Raw genomic sequence first — 26,450 nt, 5'->3', positions numbered from 1 at the left:
ATATGTAATCAAGGTCTACTGTAACTAGATTATAACTTCCTGAGGTCAGAATGATTTAATTGTATAAACCTCATATGTAACATTATATCTGTATCATGGAAGGCACCAGGTAAGGCTTATTGAATGAAGATGAAAAAGAGAAAAAATTTGTGAGCTAGCTAAAGTTTTCTTGTCACTATAGAACTTGATCTGCTTCATAAAAGGTAAGCTATGGATCATCTTTCAGTATGGACCACCCTAAAAGCAATATCCAAAATTATTTCCAATATACTGATCTTTTAAGCAATATTTCTTAGTAAAAATTTAAATTTTAGATTTATCACTAAATGGTTGGCATTGTGTGCCATTTATATTATTTTAACTATTATATATAATTTGCATATAGTTTCCAAAGTGTAACTGGCATAAATTTTCTTCCTTCTTTATGCAAATATCTTTGGTTACTTCAAAAGGTAGAACATATCCTTCCTATTTCCCCATGTCCCCACCAGACTTTAAATCTAGGATAGTCACACGATTGGTTTTAACCAAGAAGATGTGGAAGAAGTGATATCTTGGGAATTTGGAACCAGGACTTTAAGAAGACACTTTACTTTTCTGAATACTAGAACCACACCTTCATTCTGGGAGAAGCCCAAGGTACATGGAAAATCATGTATTGACGGTCTCTAATCAAAGTCTGTATTGAGCTATCAGATGGCAGATAATGCTAACTACAAACAATGTTAAGTAAACTATCTTGACCAGCCAGCACAACTGAGGCCCCAAGTGATTGCATCTACAGTTAATGGGACAGGAGGCAAAATGACCCAGGTCAGCTCAGACTACTTAGAATAAGAGAAAATGGAATAATTGTTATTTTAAGTCATGGAATTCGGGCATTATTTGCCAAACATCAAAATAATGGAAACAATAGGAAACTTTCTTTTAGTACATAAAGGCAGCTTAATATTCCAAAATGTATGAATTAATGTCTCCTGAAAAGAGATGAGTTCAAGCGAATGAAGTTCATTGTGTGCTGTAAGATAAGCTGTTGCCTATAAAATGGCATCACGTGTCAAAGCACCAGTCTGAGTCCCACCTGGCCCACTTCCAATCTAGCTCCCTACTAATGCAGCAGAACATGTCTCGAGTGCTTGGGTCCCTGGCGCCCACATGGGAGACTCAGAAGGAGTCTCCTGGCTTCTGCTTGGCCCAGCCCGGATCATTATGGGCATCTGGGGATTGAGCCAACAGATAGAAGATTTCCCTTTTTCTCTGTGTTTTTTTTTTAATAAATAATTTTTAAAAATGACATGATTTCAAGCAGTGCTCTGCAGAAATACTATTAAACTGTCTTATTATGTGCAATAACTCTCTTATTAAAATTATATGCTAAAAATAATTATTTTCATTCTTGGTACTAAGCAGTCACAGATTTTCGCATTGGTTTGTGGTAGAAACTTCTCTTTTCTCCTCAGTACTGGTTCTTTTTATTCATGAAGATAGACTTTATTTTTTACTGGATACAGAGAAGCTCAAGATGGAGACTGCGGTTCTCCACTCGCCAAGCTGCTGTCATTTCTGATCAAGATATAAATGGAAATTGCTTGGACAATGCCCACAACAGCTGGAGCTGGGAACTCCACCACTGTGCTCCCATGTGAATGTCAGGACCTTAGCAAGAAGCTGGTTTGGAAGCTGAGTAGCCAGAAATCAATCTGGAAGCCTGATACAGGCAACTTAAGCAATAGCTAACCTGCTTTGCCACAACACCAACCCCACATACCCATACTTTGAACTTAGACTATTACAGAACACTTTTCCTCAAAAACATAATTTTCTTCTATAAAACACAGATATTCACAATAGCTTCAACTAATTTTCTTCTTAAAATGTCATTAGGAAAAATGAAGTAAAAGTGTGATATTAATGTCACGGTAATTCAGAATCTTCCCACAAGCAGAATATTTTACTGCAACCATCTCTCATCTCTGCTAATGTTTTTGAGTGCTAAATGGAGGGTATGAGAAGGAATCAGCTTGCTTAAAGGAGAAATGCATGGATGTAAATAATACACCATGAAGTTTTCATAGTAGTACGTGCACAAGTGAATGATAATGTAGCCTAGCAACTATGTACCACAACAGTGCATGCTAATTAGTTTGCACACACACAAACACACCTATATACTAAGAAGATTTTACAGGAAGAACATAATAGGGCAGCACTAGCCAGACAACTACTTGTAAAGCAGTTAATTTAGCATTAGGGTGCCTCTGGAGGACATAAATTTCAGCCACTGGGGTAATACCATAATAGATAATTAAAGCAGCATGCTGATAGTGATGGTGTCTAATAATGTGTAACTGTGTAGCCACACATGACTGAGGCACAGGAGAGAATCGGGGATAGTATTATTATCCTAGTTTAGTAAAACTACGATTAATTTACATTCTGATTAAGAACAAGCACAATATGAAAATCAGCAGGCATAAATGCTCCACAGCTGGCAGTGCCACCGCCCACATCTCATACCTACATCTCTGTTAGGAAATAACTTTTCCAATTACAGCCTTCATTTACCCCCCATTTACCAATTACCTGCCTCTGCTATTAAGCTTTATGTGAGGGGTGGTTGATAAATGCTTTGCTTCATGGCTTGGTAACAGTTTCCAATGATAAGATAATATACACAACAAAAGAGATACAAAGTTACATTTTAATCTTGAATATAAAAGTGTTGCTTTTTGGAAAATACCCACCAATTATTTTAGAGAAATTACAATACATCCCTACAAACATACATGCATACATAACAATATATCCTCTGGATTTTATTCCATAAGCTAAGCAATGTTTTTTATAAAATGAAGAAGGATGTCCCCATCTGGCATATATTAAATTTATTTCACAAAGCCCAAGTGTACATAATTTATGTCACTTTTTGCTTTTAATGTTATGACAAATGCCAGTTTTACTTATATACATGTAAAATTCCCTCTCATTCCTTCAAAAATATCATATTGATTTCCTGCAGATGTGAATTTCAAGGTTTGATTCTAATCACATATCTGCTAAAATTTATCTTTCTGATTTATTGATGCATCTCAGCTATTTTCTTTTTAACTATATTTTTTAAATTAAACTATATTTGTATCTTGATGGGAATTCACATAGTGTAAAATATATAGATTAAAGGCATGTGGACATTTACTTGGATATTCATATCTTCTTAGAAATGGAAATGATTCCCATAAACATGTGGAATAGAAATTTACAATTTAGTGCCAGCAACACACAGACCACTTTAGATTGTTTCTGTCTGAGCAGTCAGGCTTCTCTGATGTGGTTTGGGACTCCCCACTTAGAGTGTAATTTTAGGAGGAAGTTCCTTGTCTCCTAATTCCCATAAAAATATTAACTCATGTTTGAATCCCTTTTAAAATGACTGTGAGAATATAATTAAGGCTGCATTGTTCTTTATTCTTTTGTCAATCCATAAATTCTCTTGCCGAAAGAATTTTATCTGTGGAAAGGAATCTATACAATGTTTTCTATGTGAGGAAGGAAGAAGCATCAAAAGGCTTAAAACCACACTAGTACCCCGACTAAAATCTGAACATGATTCCATGTTCCTACTTGCATGCAGGCACTCACAATTGGTTCCATTTCCCTATTACAATTCATAAGACAAAGAGTGAGAGGAGCCTGCGATGAAAGAAGTTTTAAATTTAGAACAAACCAAAGGAAATAATTGTAGTGCAATTAGTTATTTCAAGTCATTCCAGTAGCAGACTTGTCAGCAACATCTGTGATTCTTGTACTGGATTGCTTTGTAAATATAACATCAGAAACACTTGCCATTCATGACAAAGATGGTACAGTGATTATATCAAACTCACCTTACAGTGTCTATCTGCTGATCCCATGCGAGGAATAGATAATTCCTCCCTTGTTTATCAGTGTCAACCTATGATTGTCTTTTGGGAACTTTCACCTCCAGGATAGATTTATTTCATTAGCACTTTTTTAGCAGGCTTGTATTTGGCTCTATTGTGTCAACTTATGAAAGATTCATTATTCTCCTGTGCATCGATAACTCAAGGAAGACAAAAAACTCAGAAATCTCATCAGCAAATATATTCTTATATTTTTTGTCAAATTTCTAGACTCTAAAGATGTAGATAATTGAGGTAATATTGAGGTTTCCCCTCTAAACTGAACTCAATTAAAACTCTGAAACTTTAGAAGCAAATATGAAACTAGCAATATTAGCTCCTTGTTTGGAGTAGGTACTTTAAATTTCATCTATTCTTACATAGCTTTAAAACATTGTTTATTTCCATCTTAAAAGTGTGTCTGTATACCAAGAGATGAAGTGGTATTTGGTAATAATGTTTTATTTCATGAGATACACAAGTCTGAGCTGACAACTCAGGTCACCAAGCACAGTTGGATTTTATGCAGCAGGCAGTGAGTCAGGTGAGCAGGCAAGTGTAATCTTCTCTTGGACAGATATAATGGTTTCTTTTTACATTTGAGAGTAAGCCAAAAGGATGGCAGATAGGAAGAGCAAGAACAGAAGACATTTTTTTGTGAAATGCTTAGGCTAGTCCTGTTTACAGTGAGGAAGCAGAATTTTCTTGCTGACCTGCTGAAAGGTAATTTTTGATGGAACTTAATTTTTGATAATAAAAATGTACACACCTGAATGGTATTTTTAAAAATTTATTTTTTAGTTTATTTCAAAGGCAGGGTGAAGGAGCAGAGATGGGCAGAGAAGGGGCAGACAGGGAGAGGAGGAAAGATACTGCTTCATTCCCCAAATGCCAGGAAGAGCTAGGGCTGGGCCAGGTTGAAGCCAGGAACCAGGAACTCCAAGCAGGTCTCCCACGTGGGTGACAGGGACCGAGGTATTTATGCTGTCTTCTGTTGCTTTCCCAGGTATGTTGGTAAGGAGCTGGGACTCAGACAAGCACTTTGATATGGGATGTTGGCATTGCAGGTAGTAACAACCTACTACTCTACAGTGCTGGCCCATGCAGTATATTCTTTATCGTGCTTATATGTTTGTACTTTATTTTTGAGTTCACTATGAACAGCTAAGCAACACTTGAAATCTCTAATCAAGTGTTATCAGATATCCTTTTTATGTGAACCTGTGCAGGGTGAATAAGCACTGTGCTTCTTGGAGTTGATAGCATTTTTAAAGATTAAGTGCTATAAAAGAAGCAGATAGCTAATAAAGTATTTAGTTAGCTTGGGCTGGGTTTTTGTTATAATAAAAAAACATACTCTTATAAATTCTACAATATAAAAGAAGTGTATTGATTTCTGATGAGTAAAAAAAATGTACTTAAACTTTATTAAAGGGGCTGATGCTGTGGCGCAGCGTATTAAAACCCTGGCCTTCAGCACAGCATCCCTTATGGGTGCCAGTTCAAGTCCCAACTACTCCTCTTCAGATCCAGCTCCCTGTTAATGAGCCTGGGAAAGCAGCAGAGGTCTTTGGCCCTTGGGTTCCAGCACCCACGTAGGGGACTGGGAAGAAGCTCCTGGCCTCTGATTGGCTCAGCTTTGGCCATTGTGGGCATTTGGGAAGTGAACCAGTGGATGGCAGATTTCTCTCTCTGTCTCTACCTCTCTCTGTAATTCTCAAATACATAAAATAAATCTCTTTAAAAAATTAAAAAAAAAAACATTGTTAAAGCAGAAACCCGACATTCACCATCAATGATTTTGTTCTTTCCTAGAAACTCGGAAACCTATCTTCTAGTCACATTTCATCACTTCCCTACCTCAATGAACTTTATGTAGAGCTTAATTTTGGACTACAGATTTGATAGCAAATATATATGTTCTTAGCCTAAAGTTGGAGTCATTTATCTGAACAGATGGTCAGGCTAGTTGAACACACTGTGCATAAATGCCATGCTGCATGGCCAGAGTATAGAATGTTCTCTTTTATGAAACAGTTTTGTTAAGAAAAAAGTGACTATATCATGAAAGAAAAACCACAGACTTCGCACAGGTACATTACTAATTTTTCAAGCATGTACTGGACACAAACAACAGTGGGATAATTTTTTTTTGATTCAAAGATTCATCATTGTTGAAGATCTATTTAATGTTTTATCTCAGTAATGTTTCACACAATTTTGCAGGTAGGAAAAATATTTAGTTAGCCTGTTTGAATGCCATGATTTGACATATGCTAAAGTTTAATCTTATCTCTGTCAGAATGGTTATGATTAATAGTTTCACAGTGGAAAAAAATGTGAGGCATTAGCTGACATGCACAAGGATAGAGAATATGATGGCTGATACAGGATTCATACTTAAAGCTGCATGGTATTGTAGTCCTTAGAATATTTAATGGTTCCTCATTTGCAGAAAAAAATTAAAATCTCTAGCATGTATAACTTTCAATCTATTTTTTTCTTCACTTGCCATCTCCTAACCTGTGAGCATTGGTTACCGACTGGATAACACAGTGTTCTCTGACAATGTCCTGAGCTCTCTTGTCTTGGGCCTGCATTCTGTTTTGCCCTCCAGTATGAATGCTGCTTTTTATCATCTCCACCGACGAATGTCCAACCCTTCCTTCATAGCCCAAATCAACTGCCACCTCCCTATAAATTATCTAATCCCTTGGAGAAGAATGATTTTTCTTTCTTTCTAAGATCACAAAATTATATTTATTTATTATCCCCAAATCCTTTGCTCTGTAGATTAATTGTGTCTGTTTACTTGCTTCTGATAAGTTATAAAGTTTTTGAATGAAAGGTTGTCCTTTAGGTTTTTATATTCTTTGCTTCATTCATTATAGTTCTTGCATAGAGTGGGCCTTCAAAAATATTTTTGAGTTGGCACTCTGACAGAACATTTTATATATTAGTTCTTCATGTACTAAGAAATGTTGGAAATGACAAAGGACGGATCAATTTAAGAATACAATAGTGAATTATATTGTAGGTATTCTCGTATTCTAAAGGGGTCATAATCAACATGAAAAGATTTGATTATTTTACATTTGATTATTAGAATTTAATCTTTGATTTCTAGAAAGCCAGCTTCTTACTTAATATTGTTTACCAATATTAAAAAAGAAAAATAATGAAATAAGGCCTTATAATTTTACTAAGGACACATGATATATCTTTAGTTTTTACACTGTTATTGTAAAGAAGATAAACATTTTATCAGCCAGGTATGCAGCTGACCATTTTTTTTTTGTTTAATCTTCAGTAATTTAGTCATAGTGACAATTTGCAGTTACAGAAATAAATTTTGTTATCACCAGTTGTGATGGTGTAATATTTTAAGAATGTATTAGATGTGAGTTTTAGATCATAGGAGCTTTGATAAAAAATATTTATTTACTGAAAGGCAGACCAACAGAGAGATGGGGGGGGACAAAAAGAAGAGAGAAATCTTCAATCTGTCGTTTCACTCTGCAAATGGCCACTACAGCCAAACCTGGGCCAGGCTGAAGTCAAGGGCAAGGAATTCCACCCTGGACTCCCACATGTGTTTCAGGGACACTTGTACTTTGCCATCTTCTTCTGCCTTCCCAGGCACATTAGCCAGGAACAGGGCTGGAAGCAGAACAGCCAGATCTTGAACCAACATTGCAATATGGATGCTGGCATCACAAGCTGCTAACTGCTGTGCCCTGATGCCATCTCCTGTAGAGTCTTAAGGACCATCTAGTTCAGGGCTGCTTAGTACTAGGTTACGGATTTAGGGATGTGAACAATTTATCTCAGTTTATATATACTACATTAGTATTTGTTGTTCCTTCATCCAACTCTATAGCTTTCTGCACATTTTTCACATAGTGCTATGACGTAAAATGTTTATAACCATGGAAATTATCCCTTACATGCATAAACAAAGGCCTTGCTTTGTGGTGCAGTGGGTTATGCCATGGCCTAAAATGCCAGCATCCCATATGAGTGCCAGTTTCAGTCCCGGTTGTTCCACTTCAGACCCAGCTCCATGCTAATACACCTGGGAAGGCAGAGGAAGATGGCCCAAGTCTTTGGACCCATGCACCTATGTGAGTGACCAAGAAGAAGCTCCTGGCATGAGCCTGGCCCAACGCAGCCATTATAGCAAATCTGGGGAGGGAACTAGCAGATGGATGGAGGATCTGCTCCTACCCTGTCCCTGTAACTCTGTAAAATAACAGACAAGTTATAGAGAAATGAAGAAATACATACATGCCATTGCCTCCCTGAAACCAGAACCCAGGTTTTGGAAATCCATGCACAGTGATGTTTCTGGTCATGATGCTGACTGAACTTCTGCCTGTTCTTTACGGATATTGTAGGTAAACACAAGAAAATGATACTAACAGTAAAAATGAGGCTTACCACTCATGTATATTTGTCCTTCAATTTCTAAATTAATTCTGGGAACAGAGTGTAACATGAAACATGTAATCCCAACATGACCTCTTCTTAAAGTTCTTTATTTCTGTTTCTTTCTTTTATGTTGAGGTTTCTCTGAAGCAAGGCGAAGCTCTGCACTTTCTGAGGAGTCTCTGAAGTACAGAGGAAATGCAAGTCTGCCCCAAACATCCTGAAAATGTAAGCAAGCTCTCAAATTACTTATCTGTTTAGGGAGAAGAGAAATGATTTAAATTTTAAATTTAGCAGAATTCAGCATTTACTGATTTATATATTTTTGAACGAAGCATTTTTTTCAAACAAGCAATACAACCAAAATGCAACATAAGTAAGCCACAAGTGATATTGGCCAAAATTAAGAAACTTACATATTTTCTAAAAAAAATCACACTTATTTTTCTGGATGAAAGGCAGAAAAGGTTTGTAGCAATTCTTCATATATAGTAATATATGAATTATACTATATATTTTCTCAATTACAATGCTAAACACACACCTACTTCTTTGCCCTAACTCTATCATGGTAAACAAAAGCAGCTTTAGATTAGCAATCCAATATCCTAGAATAATATGTTAAGCATGTGTTTCACTAAAGGCCTATCACCCTTCTAGTAATTTTGTCCCATACAAATTTATTTGTGTAATGATATAAAAAATAATATATTTTAAAGTCAAAGGTTTATATTCAAAGGTTACCTTTTCAGCACATAGCTCTCATTGGTTTAATTGATTTACTTTCATCTGTATCACAGCTAAGATGTGAAATAAGGTGACTCAGTGCCTGAGTTGTTTGTCTAAGAAGTCGTAGTTTTTGGTCCTGAGCAGAAAATTTGAGATTTTCTGACTGGGGATAATAATTTCTTATGGCCCTAAAATATTCATGTGACTCACTTTTTCTTCTCTCTACCTTTTGAACTTTTTGATTCCTTCCATTTTGCTCTGTTAGTACCCAGCTATCTGCTTCACTCAGACATTGAATTAATTATTTGATTAGCATGGTGCTCTATGATAAATTGCTTTTAAAAGTATATCTGTATACATTTCCTCAATACGTTACTGTCTCTAAGATTTAGGAAGTTTTAGCTGTATCGAGGTCTCTGACAGGCCTGAAATTTTACCCCAATTGTTGGCTTACAAGATAACCAGTCACTTGAGAAATGGACTTCGTTGTTCTTAGAAAAGCAGACATGAATTTTGTGTTTGTATTTGTTCCCCTTGCTACGCATATCCTGTGGGAGTGATATGAAGAACCAAGAGGATCCAGTGCACACAGTGGGTTTGTGTCACCATAGAGGAAGTGCTTGGAAACCCCATGTTTTTAAAGCAGCTACTGGCCTGCTTCCTCAACTTTTGTCACAGAAAGAAATATGTCTTCATTATCCTAGATAGTTATCAATGACCGCTGTGCCCCAGAGGGAGACCTTATCTTTGATTAATGGTTGTTTTTCTTACAAGTATCCTTGAAAACATAGTCCAGACCAAATAGCTTAAAAGACATGTAGCAATGAGAGAAACTTTTGGAGAATTAATCTCTCAACAATTCATAGTAAACGTGATCCTTACTAAGGACAAAGAGTCACTGACAGTGTATGTAGACACATGAATGTGATTCATCTGATAAATGACTGCATGCTTATTTCAAGTTAAATGAAGACAATTTATACACTTAAATATGATTTACTTCAAGTTTCCATGATAAAATTGGGAGCAATGAGATAGATAAGCTAATAATAATGTACCATGCTGATGAGATCATAGAAAAATAAACACTTTCACATTCTACTGCTATTAAAACAATTTGGCAGATTTTTTAACAGGTGAATTTGTTGTGATGTTATAAGTCTTAAAATGTTTGTGACATATACGTAGAAATTTTTCCAAAGAAAACAAAACAGATGTGGACAAAGTCAGAAATATTTACTAGTTGTACTTTTATGAAAATAAAAAAAAATAGAAACTGCTAAATCAGGAATAAAAAAAGGAGATGATTTAAGAAAATTCTGGTTCACACATATGAAGGACTATAATATATAAAGTAAGAATAATATATGGAAGAATTATTTTTACTACCATAAAATTTTCATAATATAGGAGAGGAGGCTACAAATCAGTTTTATTACAATCCAATATTTTTAGGAAGTACTTATCTTAATGTGAATTGGTATATGAATATAGACTTGCATACAAATGTATTTGTCAGTGGTGATTATGTAGTATGTGTTAATATTTTTTTCACTTTGTCCTTTTCTGTTTTTGAGTATTCTAATAATTGTGCATGTGTCATTTTATAACAAAAACAAGTGCCAGTTGTCCTTTGTTTGCTCTCTGGTCTTATACTCCGTTCTTCCCCAGCTTTTTTGTTCTAAGAGGCTCTTCTCAGTGACGTTAAATGAGGCCTAATTAAAATATTCGAGCCCCCCCCCCCAAATCCTAAAAGACTACAAATCAGAGGTTTGTTTTTTTTTTTCTTTCTTCCATCATTGAGAGTTAGTGGCTAAATATTTACCAGCATGAGACACTAACTCTTGCATATGACAAATACTTTTTAATTATATAATTTACCAAATAATTTACACTGAGAGTGTTTTAACTAGGTAAGTGTGCCTGCAGTGTCTATAAAATTACCGGGTAGTCAGAGATGCCTGGTAGTAAGGATCATTATGACTCTTCTTCGGCCAATTGAAAAAAACAAAGTTGGAGTAAAGTTTAGGATAAGATACAATGAAATGGAGAATTCCCCAACAAAGAGCTAACTTACTGTTACTTGATAAGTTGTATTTACTTGAGTGAACTATAGAGAAATCTGACAGATTACTATAGAAAATAGACTGTACTTAGTCTTTAAAAGAGAAATTAAAACACCGTATTCATGTCTTCATCAACCAATACTGAAACAAATCTACTTTTCCCCTTGGGAATTTAATCATTAAAATGAACACTATTATAGTATCAGCTTCTTAAAGGAGTGTATATGTATTAAGATATTGGAAAGTACAGGAAAAATTAATCAACTCTCAATGCTTGCTTTTGGAAACATCTATACGGCAAGCACAAAGGGTAAATGTGGCCCATTTTATTTCATTAACACTGAAGCTTTTCAAAAACATTAATATATTTGAACAGATAATACATAAGCAGAAATCTAAAATTCTTGAAGTTATAATAATAGGTTGATCAAAGAAAGAAAGAACTCTAGTTGAATACTTTCCTCCTGGTAGCAAAGCTGTAGTGAAGATACTCCACAAACAGATGGTGCAGAGGATGTGAGATGGCTTCATGATGGGAAGATAATACCACTGAACCAGAATAAATTTGAGCTTGAGCCTGAACAAGAAACTGCTCAGAGAAATAGATAAAAAGCCAGCAGTTCAGGGTGGACTCAGAGATAACTGCTTTATATCCAAATAATGGGCCCAAAATAATAGAAAATTTAGAGTATGCACTTGAATTGTAAGATATAGCCAAGCATTGTGTTCGCATTCCTACTGTGATGGTAACACAAGGGAAATCCCAAGGAACTTTGCAGTGCCATGCAAACCTGCAAAGTTTAAATAAATGCACATCTATGAATTCCATGGAGCACTCTAGTTTTTGCAAGCCAGGATTGCTTAACATATGGTCTGTGGGCAGGCAGACTCGTTTATATGTGTAGATCTATCTGCAAAATGAGGAGGAATGTGGAGTTGAAATGTGATAATTGTCCTTTTGTGCTTGTTCTTTTGGGAGTGCCTGTGTGTGTTAAGGAGTGATGTGGGTGAACAAGGCAGTAAGGGGAAGGCAGGAAGTTGGTTCAGTCTAATCATCTATTTGTTGACTCCAAAAGAATCAGATTTTTGTGTCTATTGATCTTTCCCTTACTGAAGTAAGTTTAATGAGGAGCAAATAATGGTTATTTGTGCACATGCTTATACAATACAAATAGATGGGCTAGGTGTGGGAGGCATACGTTTTTGCATAATTTAGCATACAGTTGAATTTCTCTGAACTAAATATGTATAAAATAGAAATTTGAAGTTTATTCCAGGATGAATTCAACAACTGAATATGAATTTGATTTGTTTTTATTTTAAAAATCTTTTGGACTCAAAGCATTGAACAGTATGATTTCATGTAAAAACATGAGGCTATCATTATCTCACTTAGGTTATTTATTCTCTCACAACTCATCAAATGCACGATTTAAAACAAAAACCTTGACGGACATTGTTTTATGTAACTCTTCAGTGCATATCTGATGATGAAAGATGCTGTTAAGTTAGTATTTGAGGAAATTGGAAGATAAAAATTCAAGAGGCAGAGTCTGAGAAAAAGAATCATGGAACCAATCTGTTTTTAAATATAAGATGATTTTAAAGACCTAAAGAATGGTGAGTGGTGTCATGCAAAAGTGAAAACTGAGTACAGTAAATACTATGTATATGTCACATAGCAATTGATGGTGGAAGTATCAGCAACTTTTTCCAAAATAGTGTTTTTATTGGAGTGCAGCATACATATGGGAAAGTGCCCAAATCATAAATTTACAGTCTGATGAATTTTTTAAAATTGAATAAACCTATATAACGTGCACTTCCATCAAGAAACAGCTTTTAGTCTTCCCAGGTTTCACCTCGTGCACTATTGTATCAATACATCCACTCTTGGGAGTAGCCTGAAATTATGAATCTCAAAGAAAATTGCAGCAAAATAAACTCAACTTTTAATTTTGTTTCCCATGAACTTTTGGAAGTACCCTCACTTGGCTAGTTGTAGTCATTTTATTGTACGTGAGGGCTCCAGAACTTACGCTATGACATGATAGGTTAGCTTTCTTGAATCAGGTTCATCTTTATACCTCTCTTCACAGTATATCCGCCTCCTGTTCCTGCTCATTGCCATCACCACAGCATCTGTAGAGCACTCATCATGTGCCAACAGACCTAAGTTCATTAAATTATTTACTCCTTAAAACAACACAAGATAGGCAGTGCTATTATTACATTTTGTAGATGAGTAAATTGAGGCATTTAAGTAATGTATCCAGCTGTTAAAAACACTAAAAAGAAAAGAGAAAAAAAATTAAAACACAGATCTAGGTTTTAAACCCATGTCTTCAGATTGCTGTGCCTTAAGAAATTACACTGAAAGATACCCTCCTTGATTTTCAGGCTGTGAATTCTATGACAGGACGAAAAAGAAGTAGCTCCGTGAAATGAGCAATTGGTTCTATCAGTTGGGCGTAGGGAGATGCCAAAAAGCTGAATGAATCCTGAAAGAAACAATAGTGTTACAAATAGAAAAATGTATTTCAGCAGAGCAATCAGCACAATCAGGCACACAAAGCCAGTTGGGGATTTATAGTAGGAAGACACAGAGTAAAATGTTGGAAATAGAAAATGGAGAAAATTGCATGGTAAGAACTTTCAGACTATAGCTTGCATATACATGGGCAGTTTTTACTAAAAGAGAGGGTCCTGCTTTAAATGAGTTTGGCAACCCAAATTAGATCTTGACTGAAAGAAAAAAAATGATCAGAAAACATGTGAAACCTGAAAAAGCCTTATATTCAGTCATAGTGATGTATCAATGTTAATCTCTTAGTTTTGATAAATATACTATAATTTTGTAAGATAATGTTAAGGATGAAGGATGCAAAAGATAAAGGAAACTCTCTGTGCTATTTTTCCAACTATTTTATAGATCTCAGCTTATTCTAAAATAAAATGTAAAATAAGAAAGACAAGTAGGTACCAAAGAGATCTTTTTAATTTTTTAATTCAGGTTTATTTGACAAAGACTATCTGTTTAAGGTGCATAATTTGATGATATGATAAACATATACACTGTGAAATAATTACTTTTATCTAAGTAAATCGTCCATAACCTTAGATTATTTACCTTTGTGTGTGTGTGTATGTGTGTGTGTGTGTAAGAGTGCAAAATATATACCTTCCTACATTTTTAAAGTATATAATAAAGTACAGAAGTTATTCAAAACATATATGAAAAGTGAATATTTTGAAAAACTGTGCATGGATTTCATGTTTTGTAGCAAAATACACATTATTTGGATTTTCCAATGAACTTCTTGAAGTACCATCAGATTGTTAATTATAGTCACATTATTGTACGTTAGATCACCAGAGCTTACTCATCTTGCACGATTGAAATCTTGTTTTCTTGTCCAACATTTCCCAACTCTCCCCTTAGCCCAGATATGTCAACCACCATTCCACTCTGTCTCTGTGAGTTAAGTATTTTAGATTCATCATATAAATGAGATCATTAAGAATTTGTCTGTCTTTGGATTATTACACTTAGTGTAATGTCCATATTCATTCACGTTGTCACATATGACCATATGTGCATCCTTAAAAATATTTGTTATCTTTAAGCCCTTCTGATAATAGACATTATAATAGGAATGAAGCAATAGCTCACCATTGTTTTAATTTCTATTTCCCTAATGATTAGTTTTATTATTTATCTTTTTGCCTATTTGTGACTTCTCATGAAAAAATATGCACATAGGCTCTTTTCATTTTTAAAATTTATATTTTTACTTTGTATTTATTTGAAAGATACTAAGACAGTTGAAAGAGATCTCTCATGCATTGTTTCCCCTAAATACCACCCCCCCCAACTACTAGATCTAGGCCAGACCAAAGCTAGAAGCCTGGAATGCAACCCACATCACCCTCATAAGTGGCAGGGGTCCAGGTATGTGAACCATTACCTGCTGTCTCTCAGCGTATGCCTCAACAGGAAACTGGTTGTAAGTGGAGCCAGAGCTGGAACCCAGGAATTCCAACATGAGATATGGGCATCCCAAGAAGTATTTTAATCACTGTGCCCAGTGCTCGACGACTCTATTCATTTTTTAAAGTGATTATTTGGGATGTTTTACTATAGAGTTGTATGAGTTCCTCACATAGTTTGGAAATTACATTCTTAGTAGATACACAGTTTACAAATATTTTCACCCATTCTGTACATTGGTTATTTGCACTGCTGTTTTTACTTATGTAATTTTGTCTATCTTTATACTTGTTTACATTTGGTATCATATCATAAAATATCTTTGCCCATGGCAATGCCAAACATGACTAGACTAATGTCAAGAAACATTCCCCCTATGTTAGAAAACATAGGTTTAATGGATTAAATAGTTTCATGGTTTAATCATAACTTTAATTAATTTTGAGTTGATTTTTATATATGGTGTGAGATAAGGCCTAAAATTCGTTTTTCATACGCATATACAATTTTCTTAATACCATTTGTTAAAGACTATCATTTCCCCATTTTGGGTTCTGCACTTATTTCTGTGCACTTATTTCTGTGCTTTCTATTAGGTCCCATTGGCCCTTACGTCTGTTTTTATGGCAGTACCACACTGTTTTAATTATGCAGTTTTATATATAATATGAAATCATAAAATATGCTTCCTGTTAACGATTACTTTAGTGTGTCTCTTTTGTGATGCCATGTGAGTTTTGAGATTGCTTCTTCTATATCTGTAAATGGTACCACTGAGATTTTAAAAGGGTTTATATTGAATCTATAGACTATTTTGATTAATTCTACCAACTATGAACATGAAATATCTTTCCATTGAACTGTGCCTTTTTTATTTTCTTCATCAATGCTTGGAATTTTTGGTATACATGACCTGAACTTCTTTGTTAATTTTATGCTTGCTTTGAAAAAATATTTGAAAGGCAGAGTTACAGAGAGTATGAGAGACAGAGAAAGAGATCTTCCATTCACTGCTTCACTCTCCAAATGGCAGCAGTTGCCAAGGCTGCTCCCCAAACAAGGAGCCAGGAACTCCACCAGGGTTTCCCCCCATGGGTGGGAGTTGTCTAAGTACTTGGGCCATCCTCATATGCTTTCCCAGATGCATTAGCAGGGACCTGGATGGGAAGCAGAATTGGCGGGGCTCAAACCAACATTCTGATATGAGATGCTGGCATTACAAGCAACAGCTTAGCCTGCTGTACCACAATGCTGGTTCCAGGTTGTTTATTCTTTATTATTTTATTTTTAAAATTTATTTTATTTGAAAGGAGGAGTTATAGAGAGAAAAGGAGAAACAGATCTTCCATCTGCTGGTTCACTCCTCAAATGCCCACAATGGCCAGGAATGGGCCAAGACACTCATCTGGGTCTCCCACATGGGTGCAGAGCCTTAAGTACTTGGGCCATCTTCTGCTGCCTTCCCAGGTGAATTAGCCATGAGCTGAATCAGAAGTGCAGCAACTTGGATTTGAATCATTGCCCATATAGGATGGTGGTGTTGTAGGCAGTGGTTTACTCATTATACCACAGAACTGGCTTGGAGATATTAGCCCCAACATTTTTCTAGCGAGTTCTTAGATTCTCTTTGTAAATCATCATGTCATCTGAAAATAGATTATTTAACTACTTCCTTTTCCAATCTGGATGTAAGCCTAATTTCCCTATGTAGAATTCCAATACTATGTTGAAATTAAGTAGAGTAGATATCATTGGTATATACCAAGTCTTTGAGAGCTTTTGTTTTCTTTCCCATTGAATGTGTTAGGAGCTGTAGGTTTCTCATATATGACAACTTTGTCAGGTGCTTTTTCTTTCTAGTGAGACAATTGTGTGTTTTTCTTTACATTTTGCTGACATCCTGTATACTGTTGATTGACTTTCATATGTTGAACCATCTTTCCATCTCTATGATAAATTCTATTGATAATAGTGCATGATTCTTGTAATTTGCTGTTTAATTTTGTTTGCTAGTGTTTTATTAAGGATTTTTTGTATCCATATTCATCAGAGAAATTAGCCTTTAGGTTTTTTTCCCCTTTAATATATGTGCATTATTTTGGTAGGAAGATGATGCTCATAAAATTAGTGATAATGTTCCTTCTTCTAATTTTTGGAAGAATTTAAGAAGAGCTGGTATTAATTCTTCTTTAGATGTTTCATAGAATTCACCTTTGAAGCTATTAGATACCAGGGTTTTATTTATAGGAGATTATTCATAATTATTATTTATTTGTTTGAGAAGAAGGGAGAGAGACATGCAGAGAAACGGAGTTTCCATCCACTGATTGACTTCCCAAATATCCACAATGGCTGCCCATGAGCTGGGACCAGAGTCAGGAGCCGGGAATACCAGCCATGTCTCCCCCAAGTATGGCATGAACCCAATCACTGAGCCATCACCACTGCCTCCCAGGATCTGCACTGGCAGGAAGCTACAGTCAGAACCTATCATGCAGAATCAAATCCAGGCCCTCCTGTGTGAGATGTGGCCATCTTAAACACAAGGCTAAATACTTGCTCCTATAGGAAGTTTTTGATTACTGATTTAATCCTATTTGTTACTGATCTATTCATGTTTCTTTTTGACTTAATTTTGGTGGTTTGTATATTTCCAGGAACTTGTCTAATTCTTCTGTTATCCAGTTTGTATTTAGTTGGTCATAGGCCCTTTGAACTTTTTTATTTCTGATGCATTTATTGAAACATTTCCTCTTTCATTACAGATTTTGAGACTTTTCTCCCTTTTCCTTAATCTAGCTGGGGGGTTGATAATTTTATTTTCCTCACTTTTAGTTTTGTTGAGTTTTTCTATTTCTATTTCATTTGAATTCTCTCTGCTCTAATATTTATTTTTTCTTCAGCTGACTTTGGGTTTAGTGCATTCTTGTTTCTGTTACTTGATATTCTAAGTTAGATATCACATTTTGGTTTTTCTTCTTTGTTAATGTATGCATTTAACTCTATAAAATTCTCTCTTATTATTGTTCTTTGCTACATCCCATAGATTTTTGCATGGTTTGTTTACACTTTCATTTGTCTCAAAATACTTTTTAAAATCTCTCTTGATGTCTGTTTGACCTTGTTTTAATTCAAAAACATATTATTTAGTTTTCACTTACATTGAGTTTTTAGGTTTTCTTCCCATGATTGACTTCTTGTTTAATTCTATTTTGAAAAAAGATACTTTGCAATTTTTTTTTTTCTTGAATTTGTTAACACTTATTTTGTGAACTAACATGTGACCTCTCTTGGAGAATGTTCCATGTGTGCTTGAAGAGAATAGTATTCCCTGCTGTTTGGTGGAAAGTTCTCGATATGTCAGTTAAGTACATTTGGTCTCCAATGTTGTTCAGATCAGGTGTTTCTTTATTGATTTTCTGTCATGTTTTGAACAACATTTGTACTTACACAAAGAGAGAAAATGTCATATATTTCATATACAGAGTTTTAAGTACATATTGATACTTCCCTCTCAATCTTCCTTCTGTCCCTAATGTACACCCTCCTTCTTCCTTCTTTTATTATCTTTCTTTTAATTTTTGCAATGACATACTTTATTTTATAATCACAAGCTTAAATCTCTGATAAAAAGAAGAATCAACAAGTAGTAAATAGAAAAATCACATTCCTCAGGAGTATAGATATGGGCTATAAAAATCAAATCTCAAAATGTCAATTTCACTCATATACATTACTTATATTTTACTCTGTATATTAGTTATATAATATAGTAATAGTTATTATAAATAATATAGTAATAGTTACTATAAATCAGGGAAAACATATTTGTCTTTTTGGGACTGGCTTATTTCATGAAGCATAATTGTCTCCAGTTAGATCCATTGTGTTGCAAAAGACAGTATTTCATTGCTTTATGGCTGAGTAGTAATCCATTGTGTTTACATACTCCAGATTCTTTGATGAACATCTGTGTTGATTCCATATCTTAACTATTGTGAATCAAGTTGCCACAATTACCTATTATTGTAAGCAAAGTTCTGAAATTCTCTATTATTACTGTCAATTTTTACTTTCAGGTAAGTCAATATTTGCTTTATATATTTATGTTCTCTGATTCTTTGTGTGTGAATTTATGTTTCTGTCAATTTGAGGTTTCATAATTATATAATAGCCCATTTTTATCATGATATAGTGCAAGTTTTAGAATTAAAATTTATTTTGGTTGCTATAGTCACCTCTGCTTTCTTTTGTTACCCTGTAATGTTGAGTTCAAATCCCTCTAATGTGAAGGCAGGATCCAGCCTCTCATCTGTCTCCTTTAGCTCAAGATGTCCTTGCCTATCGTTTATCAAGAGGAATTTACTGGCAGGTGCCACAGCTCAATAGGCTAATCCTCTGCCTGCGGTGCCGGCACACCGGGTTCTAGTCCTGGTCGGGGCGCCGAATTCTGTCCCGATTGCTCCTCTTTCAGTCCAGCTCTCTGCTGTGGCCCAGGAGTGCAGTGGAGGATGGCCCAAGTGCCTGGGCCCTGCACCCACATGGGAGACCAGGAGAAGTACCTGGTTCCTGGCCTCGGATCAGCGCGGTACGCCGGCCGCAGCGGCCATTGGGGGATGAACCAATGGCAAAGGAAGACCTTTCTCTCTGTCTCTCTCACTGTCCACTCTGCCTGTCAAAAAAAAAAAAAAAAAAAAAAAGGAATTTACTGAATTGAGGGAGTGAAATAGCTAGCACAACAAGGTTCTACTCACCAGACTTAAGAAGTCTTCAACTCTAGGCTCCCTGCTTGGTACTTTTTATATTGTTTTGATTTCTTTTCTTTTTTTTCTTTTTAACTTTTATTTAATAAATATAAATTTCCAAAATACAGTTTATGGATTACAATGGCTTCCCCCCCCATAACTTCCCTTTGATTTCTTTCCTAATTGTTTCACTTATGTATTTATCCCTTCTGTCATTGAGTTGCCTATATAGATTGTCTTTTAGCTTGGTCATTTTTTTTAAAGATTTATTTATTTATTTGAAAGTCAGAGTTACACAGAGAGAGGAGAGGCAGAGAGAGAAAGGGAGGTCTTCCATCCAATGGTTCACTACCCAATTGACCGTGATGGCTGGAGCTGTGCTGATCCTAAGCCAGGAGCCAGGAGCAGCTTCTAGGTCTCCCACGTGGGTGCAGGGGCCCAAAGACTTGGGTCCATCCTCCACTGCTTTCCCAGGCCAAGCAGAGAGCTGGATTGGAAATGGAGCAGCAAGGTCTCACATGGCACCCATATGGGATGCTGGCACTTCAGGCCAGGGCGTTATTCTGCTGCGCCACAGTGCCGGCCCCTTAGTTTGGTGATTTACTTTAAACATACAATTTTGGTTCTTTTCAGGAAGTCTGTAGGTTTTGTTGTTGTTGCTTTGTTTTTAGATCAATTACTAGTAATTAGAGTGTTCTTTTGGTTGTATCATGTTTCTTTTATTTTTCATGCTACTTGTAAACTTGAGTTAATGTCTGCATACTTGAGGGAGCAGTTACCTTTTCTATATTACCTTTTGTTTATTTTATGGCCTGACTGCAACTGCGTAAAATGGCTGTGAGGATGCTGAACAGGTGGAGTACAGAGGCTCCAGTTCTAGGTTAGCATACGAGCAATTCCAACTTCAAGGAGGTTGTCATAGTTGAAACTAGTGCTATAGTCTCATGGGGCGTCACCAGTGAATACTGTAGAAGTCCTTGGTGTCCAAGGCTTCAGGTGTCTATGGTGTTAGTGAAGACTATTGGAGTCATAGATGGCAAAGGCCTCTGGGATCTTCTTGTTTTCCTTTTTCCTGTGGGTGCAAGTCATGGCCAAGGGAATCCTCCATCATACTGAATCCTACATTTAGTTGTACATGTGGTGGCACAGCCTGGGTCTGTGGCACAAACTGTGGTGGTGATGCTGGTATTTGAGGCATACAGATTGACCAGAGTGCCAGGTTCTGTGTACAGGTGTACTTTCTACAGTGATGGTTCTGATATTTGAGTTGTGGAAGCAAAATGAGTGGCTCGGAATTTGGGATCTGGGGTGTCCATGTGTTTGTGCGACAGGCTATTCAGAGGAGGGGCATACAGGCTAGGAATAGAATCCAGGGTAAAATGGTGACTCAGGTAGAGGGTCTGCATTCAGCTGACGTAGAATAGGGAAATTGCCCCATAGTCTTTCCTTGGTAAGAACTCAATGTTGACTTTTCTGAGGAGGGCACTGACACTACTCTTGATGAAGAATATGACACCATGATCTCTGGGCAGCTCTGTCAACTTGGTTCTATGTGGACAGACTAGAGTACATCTTGGTAAAGAAACTTGTGGGATGATTCTATGGTTTCTATGTTTATCCTATTCTCTTTTTTAAAAAAGATGTATTTATTTGAAATCCAGAATTAGAGACAGCGAGGGATACACACACATCTTCCATCAGCTGGTTCACTCCCCAGATGACCCACAATGGCCGGGGCTAGGCCAGGCCAAAGCCAGGAGCTAGGAGCCAGGAGCCACAAGCTTTTTCCAGGCCTCCCACATGGATGGCAGCGGCCCAAAGACTTGGACCATCTTCTGATGCTTTTCCCAGGCCATAAACTGGGAGTTGGATCAGAGGTGGAGCAGCTGGGACTTGAACTGGTGTCCATATGGGATGCTGGCATCACAAGTAGTAGCTTCTCCCACTATGACACAACACCAGCCCCTATCCGCTTTCCTTTTCCTCCATACAGAGGAGGTCTCTGTATGGAGACCTTCAGGGATTCTTGTCACTGCCAAGCTATGCCTGACTGGGGAATGGGGTGATATAGCAAGAATGCTTAGTAAGCATTTTAACGTGCCTATGCTCCCCAAGTTTTCTGAAGTCTCTTTATTGTACTTCAGAGATTTCCAAAAATCTGTTCTTGTTAGTATGTATTTCTTTATTTACTGTTTTTATGTGTGGGATAAGACATGATGTGTTTTGGTCTTTCAACTTGCTGATGTCACATCTTCACTTTTTTTTTTTTTTTTTTTTTTTTTTTTTTATGATTCTTTCCTCTCTCTACCATACTTAGGCATAACTGAATCCTGGCTTAGTCTTCCCTACCTTCTCCAACCACTGCCTCAAGAATAGTCTGGGAATGGAGGAAAGCTTACTGAACAAATGTAGGTAGATAACCAGATGGTAGGAGAATATTCTCTCTGCCTGAGGAGATTTCTATTGACTGCAAACTCAGAAAGAGGAACAACTACTGACATCCAAGTATTCTGTCCTCCTGTCAAGTATTTAAAGTGGGAAATGTACACAGGAACATTCAAGCGGATTTTATAGGATATATTCAAATGAAACATAACTAAATGAAGTAAAAGAATATAAACAAAAACATTATCTTGGATAACTTTGTGACTGATGAAGTTAATCAATCCCAGAAAAATTGGTCCCAAGCATATAACTATGCCAGTCTACTGTAAAATTGCCCAGACATATGTATTTAAGAAAAGACATAAGGGGATATTTAAAGTTCTGGAAGGCCTAGTGTGATCCTCTTTGTCTCAAGTATTGTCGTAGTAATACTGTAGCTCCTCAAGGGTATTTTAAAAGCTTTCAACTCCACATATGCAGGATAATGTTGCAGATTACTCTGTTATAACTCTTGACAGTCTTCAACTCATTTTAAAATCTTTAATAAATCCTATTTGACATATCCAAGTTTGTAATAATTCCATCATTCTGAATCCACCTTTGACATTTGTTAGAATGATAAAAGATTTAACTGCAATTGATAAGGTAGACCAGACATAAGTTGACTCCTTTAAAGTAAACATGGAACATTCCCAGAAACAAGACATGCTGTAAGTCACAGAGGAATCCACAATAATATCCAAACAGTAAACATTATATAGACTATATTCTTTAATGACAATGTGGTAGAATGTTCAATTTAATAAAAGGCAAACTAAAAAAATTCTTCCTGATTGGGAATACACATATATACGCATTATATAAAAGAATAGTGTTGAAAATTAGAAATCCAAGAACAGAATAGATAATGAAACCATAATCGCTTCTCGGCCTTTTGGCTAAGATCAAGTGATAATGAAACCATATGATTTTTTGGAATTCAGTAAGATTCATAAATTTTTAGTAAAGCTATTCAGCAAAAAAATTAAAAGAAAAATCAGAATGAAGGGATAGAATTTATATTAGAGAAAACAATTATAAAATAACAACTAAAATAATATTGTGAACAACTATATCCTTAGTGCATTTGTAAACCACGATGAAGCAAATACTCTTCTGGGTAAACACATGATTTTCATACTTGAGTAAGAAACAGAAAAGCTACATAGATCACAATTCAGAACATTCAAGAAAGTAATCGTGATAGTCAATATTTGTGTAACACTTACATGTACCAAAATACTGATGTAGGTTCTTTTCATTCATCAGTACATTTCTTTTCAGATATCCCAACTATTAGATGCTATCATGGTTCCCAAATTCTGGTTTGCACTAAGGGGAAGCGTTAACTCTACCCTTCCTCTTTGGCAGTGGCTGTGGTAGTCCTCTGAAGTTGAGAGTTTGAAGCCACAGTTTAAGTTTGTGGAGAAACAGAAGTAGCCAACTCTGCCTGATGATTAATGTGGCAGCTTCCCAACTACAGAATCCCAAGTTTTGACTGTTAAAAAGAGTACAGCTTTTTCCTCTTAAAAATTCGAATTTACCAAAGCCTTTTGTTAAATAAGACTTACATTTGAAATTTACTATTAAAAACATAAAGAAAAAGAACCTAAGAAATATATTTTCAAGGGAAAGTAATCTTTTCTACAAAACAATAATTGGGAACTTTGGTTACACAGGAAACAGAAGGAAGTAGAAATCACTGTCATTATGTTAGTCCTCAGAAACATGAGTTTAACCACAGATTAAATGATATAAACTTTTGAAAGTCTGGTGCTTTCACTGACATGAGAGGGAGAATTACACTGAAATAAATAGTTACATATAAATTTATAAAATTATTATAAATTATGGGTAAATTTGTTCTTCAATTTGGCATGCTTAGAGAAGTTGTGTGTGAGTGTGTAAGGGATGGGTGCTTATGCAAGAGACAACTAGGCCTAGGATTTAATAATGCATATTTTAACTTAATATGTTTTTATAGTTATCAAAATAAAGCCTTTACATGTCCCCTCTCTTTACCAAAGAAAGCATGTTATTTTACACATACCTTTAGCAAGTAGGATGTAATATTTTACCAAAGAGATTATCTTGGCAAATCAGAGTTGGGGCACTTCCAAGTTCCCACTTGGAATATAATAAATTCTCAAGAGAGATGACCTTTTCAAGTGGAGTCAGCTATTTGGCTAACATGAGAAGTCAGAGGATGAAGAATTATATCAAAAACACATGAAACTACATGGGCACAATTTTACTAATACAGTATACAATTCCAGTAAATTATTTTATACCTTAGATTCATTATTAGGGAAAAAAGACTCATTTTTATTTGTCTCAAAATTTGTATGTTTTAGGGTAGAAGTTATAACAGCTTCATATAAAAGCATAATCATGTCTTGATCAGTGTTTTAGGAACCATGTTGATATTAGCCATAAGAAAGTTAGTATTAATCACTGCACTTGCAATGTACTGGGATGGATACTAGGTACATTGCATCCATGTATGATAGACGTTTTGGCAAAAAATTTAGTGAGACATTATAATCCCCATTTTCAAGATGAAAAAATGAAAGCGCTTAGGAATTTACATGTGCTGGTCGGCGCCACAGCTCAATAGGGTAATCCTCCACCTTGCGGCGCTGGCACACTGGGTTCTAGTCCCGGTCGGGGCGCCGGATTCTGTCCCGGTTGCCCCTCTTTCAGTCCAGCTCTCAGCTGTGGACCGGGAAGGCAGTGGAGGATGGCCCAAGTGCTTGGGCCCTGCACCCCATGGGAGACCAGGAGAAGCACCTGGCTCCTGCCATCGGATCAGCGCGGTGCGCTGGCCGCAGCACGCTGGCTGCGGCGGCCATTGGAGGGTGAACCAACGGCAAAGGAAGACCTTTCTTTCTGTCTCTCTCTCTCACTATCCACTCTGCCTGTCAAAAAAAAAAAAAAAAAAAAAAAAAAAAGAAACTTACATGTGCTAAAGGGGTCACAATGAAAGCAAATGATAGAGATTGAATTCAAAATCAAGTCTGCCTGGTTCCAAATTTAATATCTTCTGTATCACAATGATTCAGGTTTTACCTAAAAGTCAAATATAGAGCATAGGAAGAACTTTAATACACATGAAATGAGAAATGGAATTATAGAGTAACATACTTGAGGGTTATTTAAACAATATCCAGAGTGTTTATACACAGGTATATTTATTTAATGCTGCTTAAATATAATCTCAACCTTAACTTCTATTCATCTAATTGGGTTATATTTTCTGAAGCAATCATTCACATTGATGTTTAGGATTCTAAACTTGTTTTATTATTCTCCCTCTTTTGGGCTATAGGTGTGTGCTAAGTAGCTTTTATATATTAATTTGCAGAAACACAGATTGAAGTAGTAGATAATACTATCCATACTGTAGATTTATAACAAAAGAAATCACACTGAGAAAGCAATAAAATATCACTTATATTAGGAAAGAACATTTCTTCAAAGATAGTTTAAATTTGTATAAAGGACACAGCTGAAAGCTAATATATCTATATAATAATAGGACAGCCAATTTAAAGCAATTTGGTGCTCATTGAGTACATTCAAATGACTTTTTAACATTATGAAGCCTGCCTTCCCTTCCCAAGGACAAATGAATGAATTACTGCTCAACCAACTGTTTTTCATATAAGGATTAGCCTCCCTCCTTCTAAATTACTAGCTTACAAAATTAAAAACAGGGCTTTTTTTTTTGGCAGAAATTAAGTGTGGTTCCATGTATTTTCTTTTGACATCCTTATTTATATCATAATTAAAATCACCTCTAATAATGAGAAAATTTAATTAAAAATAAATATCATTGATAAATATATAGGTTTTTAAAATTTGCTTTTCTTTTTTGATAATATATAGAAGTTATCCAAGGATTCTGATACTCATCGATGATATTTTCCAATATTAATGCTTTTACTGTCCATACATAATTCTTCAAAAAATATTGTTAGTTTCCTATTACACTATTAAAATTTTATATTTGTGGTTTATTTCAGAGAAAATATTCTCTTCAGCCAATTTTTATTAAAAGACGTTATTTTTTTAGATCACTTTTAGGCTTACAGCAAAATTGAAGGATAAGTACAAAAGATTCCCTTTTACTTCTACCCTCTGTTTC

The 26,450-nt window shown here is 35.7% G+C and overlaps 1 long non-coding RNA gene across 2 annotated transcripts in view; it reads left to right on the top strand.

The window, feature by feature from the left end:
• LOC149126261 (uncharacterized) overlaps nt 1–26,450 on the top strand; it is a 157,398-nt gene that overhangs the window by 45,385 nt on the left and 85,563 nt on the right. For both annotated transcript variants that reach the window (XR_016235789.1, XR_016235787.1), the window contains exon 2: nt 8,487–8,576. This is a non-coding gene — a long non-coding RNA (uncharacterized LOC149126261). The remainder of the gene's footprint in view (nt 1–8,486; nt 8,577–26,450) is intronic.

This window comes from Oryctolagus cuniculus, chromosome 6 (assembly GCF_051225735.1).
Source record: "Oryctolagus cuniculus isolate XC-2025 breed Fujian yellow rabbit chromosome 6, ASM5122573v1, whole genome shotgun sequence".
NCBI lineage: Eukaryota > Metazoa > Chordata > Mammalia > Lagomorpha > Leporidae > Oryctolagus > Oryctolagus cuniculus.
The sequence above is the reverse complement of the archived record's forward strand: the minus strand, read 5'-3'. Positions and strand labels throughout refer to the sequence as shown.